At 37.9% G+C, this 8540-nt stretch overlaps 1 pseudogene; it reads left to right on the top strand.

The window, feature by feature from the left end:
- The first annotated feature begins 640 nt into the window (after positions 1–640).
- Positions 641–3170, top strand: LOC144307137 (calcium/calmodulin-dependent protein kinase type II subunit gamma pseudogene; annotated as a pseudogene).
- The last annotated feature ends 5370 nt before the right edge of the window (positions 3171–8540 follow it).

Below are 8540 nucleotides of genomic sequence, written 5' to 3'. Positions count from 1 at the left end.
TATTTATTCTGTTATGTGGTTCCCAGTTACTGTTCAGTGGCCTTTCATTTCAGCCTAAAAGTCTCTCTTCAGTATTTCCTGTGGGGAAGGTCTGCTAGAAACAATATATCTCAGTTGTTTGTTTGTCTGTTGTTTGTTTTTTAATAGATTCGTAGATACAGAATTCTTGCTTTCATTCTTTTTCTTGTAAACCTTTGAATGGCGTACTACTATATTCTGGCCTCCATTATATCTGATGAAAAGTTGGCTAGTAATATTAGATTTTTAAAATATTTTATTTATTCATTTGAGACAGAGAGAGAGAGATGACATGGGTAGGGGGAGAGGCAGAGGGAGAGGGAGAAGCAGACTCCCCACTGAGCAGGGAGCCCAACTTGAGGCTCAATCCTAGGACCCTGAGATCATGACCTAGGACCCTGATCGATCATGACCTCAGTTAACCAACTGAGCCACCCAGGTGCCACCACCACCATAAAAGTAATATTGTTGAGGATGCCTGTATGAGTTATGTCCTGGAACACACATTGTTTCAAAGTTTTACAAAATTAAATTTGGGCTTCTTGTTTTTTTGCCTCATTCCCTCCTGCTCTGGTGGCTGAGGGGTGGTGACTATAAGGACATCAGTGTGGGCGGCACCACCATGTCTGCCTGCTGGACAAAATGCCCCACCACCACCACCTGGACCTGCTTCAGCAATGACTACCAACACTTCAAGTTGCCCAGCAAAGTTGCTTTCCCTCTGCTCTGCAGGTGTGTGAAGAACTCTTTCATGCAGAAATAGGCTGCAAAAATTATTAATACCAAGATGTTATCTTTAGAAGATTACCAGAAACTAGAATGTGAGGTCAGGATATTCTGACTTTTGAAACATCACGCACCTTCGTGGCAGTATTTCTGAAGTATTTCACGACCTCATGTTTGGCCTTGTTACTGGCAAAGAGCTCTTGGAAGAGACTGTGGCCAGAAAGTACTACAGTGAAGCTAGTGCTAGCCAGTTTACATCAAATTCTGGAAAGTATTCGCCATATCCATTAGCATGACATTGTCCACTATGATCTGAAGTCTGAGAACCTACTGCTAGCAAGTAGATACAAGAATGCCAACATGAAGCTGGCTGATTGTGGTCTAGACATTGTAGTTTTTTGTTTTGTTTTTGTTTTTCCCAGTTCTGGTATTTTTATTTTTTTTAATTTTTTTTAATTTTATTTATTTATGATAGTCACATAGAGAGAGAGAGAGAGAGAGGCAGAGACACAGGCAGAGGGAGAAGCAGGCTCCATGCACCGGGAGCCCGACGTGGGACTCGATCCCGGGTCTCCAGGATTGCGCCCTGGGCCAAAGGCAGGCGCCAAACCGCTGCGCCACCCAGGGATCCCTGGTATTTTTATTTTAGGAAACACATTGAATGGAACAGGTTAGAGCTACTGCTTCCTTGTTCTGGGTGTTTCTATCCTCCATTTCAAAAAACATACAGTCAAATCTATCTTTGTCCATTCTATGAATGAAGTAATAACCAAACATGATCACTGGTTACTTCAAAAGAACCATTTAGGCAAAATCCAAAAATGTTAGTCCTGTTTCCACTTTATGCCCCCTTTGCTTGACTTGATATGTTATACTCTATTTCTTCTCCTATGTAGAGCCTTTCAGTAGCCATGAATCTGAAGAATTCCTTCTGCTGCCACCTACCAGTTTATCTCTCTGCTGCAAGCAGGCTGGGCTGTGCCTGAATCCAAACCACCACATTTACCATTCATTATACAGCTGCATTATTGGGGGAAGGGGAGTTCAGAAGGGCACTGACCCTGAAAGTTCTCAATACTTCTCACTCATCATCAGGAAGGGGGAAGAGGGAAAGTTCTTTTCTTTAGTTTGCTTGTTTTTTTTTTTTTTTTTTGGCTCCTGAAAAGGATTTTGCATTGGCCTCACAGACACAGAAGGAGCCATCATCTTTCATCAATAGGTCAATGCCACACACATCCATCCCCAGGATATTAGACATCTGGATACCTAGCTGCTTTCCTTGCTCACTCAATGAGCACATCAGCCCCACACCACCTAGTGAGCAGTTGCTTTGCATCCTTCCATCTGTTGAACAACATAACATGGTGCCAACTACACGGCCTCCCACAACAATGAAACACACATCCCTGCTGTAAGAAGAACAGCAGGCTTGGTTTAATTTTGATGGCATCCTAGGTTATTTGTCCCTTGAGGCCTTGAGGAAAGATCCCTACGGAAAACCTGTGGTTAACCAGGCCTGTGGAGTCATCTTGTATATCCTTCTGTTGGGAAATTCTCCTTTCTTGGATGAAGATCAGCACAAGCTATATCAACAGATTCAGGCTGGAGCGTATGGTTTCTCATCACGAGAGCAGGACACAGTGACTCCTGTAGCAAGAACATGATTAACCAGAGCTGACCATAAAACCCCACAAAATGCATCACACCTCAACAGGCTCTCAAGTAGCCATGGGGCTGCAAAAGATTCCCCAGTGGCCTCAATGATGATTCATCAAAAGACTGTAGAGTGTTTGTGCAAGTTCAATGTCCTGAAAAAACTGAAGAGTGTCATGCTCATGACAATGCTTTTTTCTAGGAACTTTTCAGCTGACAAAAGCATAGAATGAGAAGTCAAATGGTGGTGTAAAGTACCAGAAACCACCATGCTGTATACAGTTTACGGATGGCCTCAAGAGCTCCATAGAAAGCTGCACCACCACCATGAAAGATGAGGACATCAGAGGGCACAAACAGGAGGTCATTAAGATCATTGAACAACAGATAGAGGTTGTTAACAATGGGGTCCTTGAGATCTACAGGAAGATTAGTGATTTAATCCTTACATTTTTTTGAGCCCCAAGCCCAGTATAGCCTCCCAGAGATGGACTTCCATAAGTCTTACTTGAAGAATCTCTTACCTCAAAGCAACAAGCCCATTCACACTGCCATCTTGAACCCACACATCTACCTCATTTATGGAAGCAGCTTGCAACCCTTACATCCACCTCACCTGTACCTCGATGTGCAGGGTCAGCCTCTCACCAGCCAATTGGGAGACCACAGTCTGGCAATGTTGGGATGGTACATGGCTCAGTGTCCTCTATCACCGCTACAGTGAGCTCAGGCACAGAGGCATTAGGAGATGCCAGCCAGCCAGAGATCACTGAGCCTTTGCAGCCAGTGCTTCTGGAGGACCTGAGTGACAGAGGCACAAACCATTTGAAGCTTAAAACCAATTACAAAGTAGTGGCAGTCAAGGCATGCTCTTGTATGCAACCCTCCCATCTGCCCTTTTTGTCTATATCTGTTCTACTGAGGTATTTTTTATAGTTAAGGGGGAAAAAAGGAAAAAATATTGTTTAAAAAAATGGAATTCATATGGTAGTTATATTTTTAATTTTTTGAGGAACCTCCACCCTGATTTCCATAATGGCTGCATCAGTTTACATTCCTACCAACAGTGCACGAGGGTTCCCTTTTCTTCACATCCTCGCTAGGATTCATTATTTCATGTCTTTTGACAATAGCTATTCTGACAGATGTGAAGTGATATCTTAGTATGGTTTTGATGTGTATTTCCCTGATGATGAGTGATGTTGAGCATTTTTTCACGTGCCTTTTGGCTGTCTGTATGTCTTCTTTGGAAAAATGTCTATTCTGATCTTCTTTGCCAATTTTAAATCAGATTGTCTTTTTTGTTGTTGTTGTTATTGAGTAGTATGAGTTCTTTATATGTTTTGATACCAACTCCTTATCAGATATGACTTACAAACATTTTCTCCCATTCAGGATAGCTTAGGAAATATAATCAGTAATATTGCATTAATTTTGTATAGTGATAGATGGTAACTACACTTTTCATGGTAATTATTTTGTGAAGTATGTAAATGTCAAATCACTATGGTGTACACTTGAAACTGAATTGTTTGTCAGTTATACCTCAATTTTAAAGAGAGAGAGAAAAAATCCTGACCAAAAAAAAAAAAAAAAAAATTCAGTTAGGCTTGATCTGGGTCCAAGTAGACTCTTCTTAGATATATTTTTGCCTAGTTTTCTTTGTTAAAATTCTGACTGGTTAAAGTTTGGATTGTTGCTCTCATGGAGCTACCAGCGTCCTCTTAATTGCTTATCACCAAAATCTCCATTGTTTTCAATAGTGTCCTTATGGTTAAACTTCCCTGTGCTCTGTTCCAAATTGAGCTTCTTTCTTTGTTCTATTGCCTTCCCCTCCTCCTGTGTATCTTTTGTGTACCACTGCTGTGGAGTTGAGAAAAAGGTAGAGACAGTGGATGAATTCTCTTAGAATGATATTTTTTTTTCTTTACAAACAAAGCTCTGTGCAGGGGCAGTAGCTCGTGATCTTCTCAGCATGCCTCTACTGGCATTAAACCTCTATCCTATTATAAAGTACCAATATTAGGTCCATTGTATGTGGAATATAGTTCCCCTCTGAGGAGTTGAAGATAGATGGGAGATGGAAGCTCCAGATCTCTCATTGTCTATTATCTGGAATAGAGCTCTTGCAACATAGAGCTGGGGAGATAAAGATTTGCTGATGTCTTGCATCTCTTGGAGAGACTGTAGCCCTAGGCTGTGACCTGGAGGGAGAGAGCCCTGCAGTCTTGGCCATAGCCACCTGAGTAAGGATTCCATCATACTGAGCTGGCTAGGTTTGAAGAGCCAAGTGGCCTTAGTGGCCCAAGTTCCCACTCTCTTGATACTTTTACCAACATTTAGTAGAAGTTTTATTTTTTTTCAATAATTTTGTCTTCATTTGTTTATGTCCTTAGGACAATATTCAGGGGCATTAAATGTTTTTTTATTGCTGTTGTTTGTTATAATTTTTACCAGTGAAGTTTGTTTCTCTTGGGAAAAGGTCCTCTGCCGTTCCAGATGTCATTAAAGGCAGTTTCCTCCCCTCAAAAATAAACATACCACTAGGAGGAATATAAGTCTCATTACTATATTTGAATAGTTATGTATGAAATACGTTTTGGAAATGGACTGTTCTTTAAAATATAACATGATACTTTGGATGTATGAAATAATGAAATACATGTGAAGTCATTTAGCATAGGAGCTGGCATGTAGGTGGCTCTTTATAAATTACTCTTCTTGGGATGCCTGGGTGGCTTAGTGGTTGAGCATCTGCCTTTGGCTCAGGTGGTGATCCTGGGTTCCTGGGATCGAGTTCCGCATCAGGGTCCCCACAAGGAGCCTGCTTCTCCCTCAGCCTATGTTTCTGCCTCTCTCTCTCTCTCTCTCTCTGTCATGAATAAATAAATCAAATCTTTAAAATAAATAAATTTCTGAATATGTTTGGGGGTCGTTTTGTGATGATAATTAATCTAAAATCCATCTTGCTTTCAAGATCGCCTTGAAAGAGCTTTTTAAAGTTTTCTGTGCTGTCAAAAGAGAGCAGATGAGGATAAGAAAACTTTCTGGAGAATATAATGTCTCATATTTAATTTACAAAAGTGTGAACTATGTTTAGTTATATATACTTTTATGTCAATACTTATTTTTATGCTGATGTTCACATATGTATGTTTTTTTCTTACATCTGTTATTTCTGCAGGGAGAAATGCATCCAACTAGTACTTCTAATCCTTACTGAGCCCTCAAAGTCCTATGTAGGTGAACGCAATGAACCCATTAATATCACAAAAGTGCCAGTCTCCTCCTAGGTTCACCCCAACACTTGATTTAGCTTAATCAATTTTATTTTGCTCCTGACCTCTAGCATTGCCTGCAATTTTACTCTTTCATTTATATTTGTGCACTGATTAAGGTTTTTTTTTGCCTTACCCTTGGAATGTATTAAGTATTAATTGAGATTTACCTTTTGGCTTTTCTCACTTTTACCTATTTATGAGATTTGATATTAATCCTGGTTTCTCCTCACAGGTCATGAGAGGAAGTGAAAATATTAATCACTTCAACTCCATGAGTCAAAGATCAGTTTACATATATTGAAAATTGTTACAAACCAAAACAAACTTTTAAAGAATATTTATTTTATTAGTTTAATGAATTATTTAAAACCGTTTGAATTAGACATAGACCTGAGAACTAAATTGGACTATTATTTTTATCTTTAAAAGCACTGTGGTCATTATAGAGAACCTCTCTCAGAGCTACTGAAGCTGGGGTAGAGATCAATAAAACAGGTGGAGTATAATCCTGAATTGAAGGAATTCTAATAAAAGACAGAAACCTGAGTGAATGAATTAATGAACATTTGCATAAGTGAGAATCTTAAAATTAATAAAACATGCCAGATATTCTTAGTGACTAGAGGTAGTTTTTTCTTCAAAATTTCATTTAAATTTAAATTAGTTAACGTATAATGTAGTATTAGTTTCAGGAGTAGAACCTAGTGATTCATCACTTACATATACTACCCAGTGCTCATCACAAGTGCCCTTCTTAATGCCCAACACCCAATTATCCTATCCCTGGCCCACCTCCCCTCCAATACTCCTCATTTTATTCTCTATAGTTGAGCCTCTTATGATTTGCCTCCCTGTCTGTTTTTATCTTATTTTATTTTTCCATTCCTTCCCCTATGTTCATTAGTTTTATTTCTTAAATTCCACATATAAGTGAAACCATATGGTATATTTCCTTCTCTGACTGACTTATTTCACTTAGGATAACATTCACTAGTTCCATCCATGTCATTTAAAAATGGCAAGTTTTCATTCATTTTAATGCCTGAGTAATATTCCAGTGTGTGTGTGTGTTTGTATGTGTGTGTGTGTACACACACATAACACATCTTCTTTATTCATCAGCCAATGGACATTTGGGCTCTTTTCATACTGTGGCTATTGTTGATAATTGACTAGAGGTTTTTTTTTTTTTTTTGGGAAGTAACACTGAAAGATCATTTATGAAAGACAAGTTCAATTCAGATTGTGGAAGGTTTGATCTCTCCTTTAATAAGTTAAAAAAAAAACCCTCCACATGTGTTGCTATTGCTGTTACCTTGCTCTTCTCAGGAGTAGAGTACCTGACATATTAAGGAACTATCAATGAATATTATGAATTATTGATTAAAAAACAGAACAGAACCACAAGTTAGAGACTAGTTTCCATTTTCTAAGCGTGAGCCTATAAGGAGCTAAGCATGGGAAGTAACTGTGGGAATGGAAAGAAAGCAGCCAGATATGAGGAGAGTCATGAAGTCAGGACAAACAGGCCTTCAGAAGGGAGTGAGAAGCATCAAATATAAGCAATGCTTTGGAAAATAAGATTGAAAAAAGTGTTTGATCATGAGATTTTAGATCTATGGGTATTATGCACAACAGGTCATACTCTGTACTATAAAAGACCTAAAATCTAAAGTAATAAACAGAGAATGTGGTCTATTATATCCAGAGATAATAAAACTTCATAGCCTCAAGTGTGTGCTGTGAAATTTCCTTTATAAAACATTAATTATACGAATGTGCCACATTAAACAGTTCTTGGAAAGAATTCCTATGTTCCACTCAGAAAGCTGGATTGATTTTGTTCTATTCATGAACAGTGCAAATTTAGTTAAAATATTGCTTTTCAAGGATTTTACTTTCATGTGTAAGGGATTATTTAATATTGGCTATCAATTCAGGTAACAATTATTTCCAATGGGCAATCTGTTCTTAAGATATATGGAACCGATTAGAAAATCCCTGTAGGTTGAATATTTAATTATAAACAGGCTAATTAACTTAATTTCTTCTAATACTAGAGTCTGAAATTTTGCAGAAGTCAGAAAGATACACTTTCCCATTCAAGACACATGATTTATCAAAATTACTCAGTGTGGAAAAAATACTATAATTCTCCATATTCTGGAAGTTTATACATTTGGCAAAATGTAATACAGTTCTTGTGATTTATGACTTGAAATTTATTAATTTTCATTACTAGAACTAATTATGGCCATTTCTACTTACTATTTCCCTCATTAGGAAGCTCCAGTGCATGTCATCAGTCAATTAATGACTCATTGCTTTATCTTATCTGGTGTTATATTAACTTCATGAATAGGGAAGGATTTAAGTATTTTGACAATTTTGATTACTACTGTTTGTAAGGGAAAAGCAACCAGAATTGTAATAAGGTGATCTGTATCACATCCAGGTTTTCTCAAGCCTGAAGCATACATTTTGGAGGTATTTTTTAAGGGTATAAAGTTTTCAATTTATTTACAAGCATATAAATAAAAATCAGGGAGTGAGAGGTCACTCACAAAAAGTATGCATTATGATAAATCTGCTTTTAAAGAAGACAGTTGTCGCTATGATATTTAAAAGGTGAGATAAATCAATTTCAGTGAATTTCACATTTTCTAATGTGACATACTAGGAAAAGTAGATGAACTAATGACCTCTTTTTTATTGTCTTACTAAAGCCTGTGGCTAGAGAGTGGTATATCTCTGTTCTTTAATTTTGTATTTCCAAGTTAGCTTACAGAATGTTTACCAAAAATTAAAGCTTTTCATCCTTAATACCTTGAGGATAATGTTGTAGCTAATAATACACCAATG

Source organism: Canis aureus, chromosome 38 (assembly GCF_053574225.1).
Source record: "Canis aureus isolate CA01 chromosome 38, VMU_Caureus_v.1.0, whole genome shotgun sequence".
NCBI lineage: Eukaryota > Metazoa > Chordata > Mammalia > Carnivora > Canidae > Canis > Canis aureus.
Note: the sequence above shows the minus strand (reverse complement) of the source record. Positions and strands in the feature narration are given on the sequence as shown.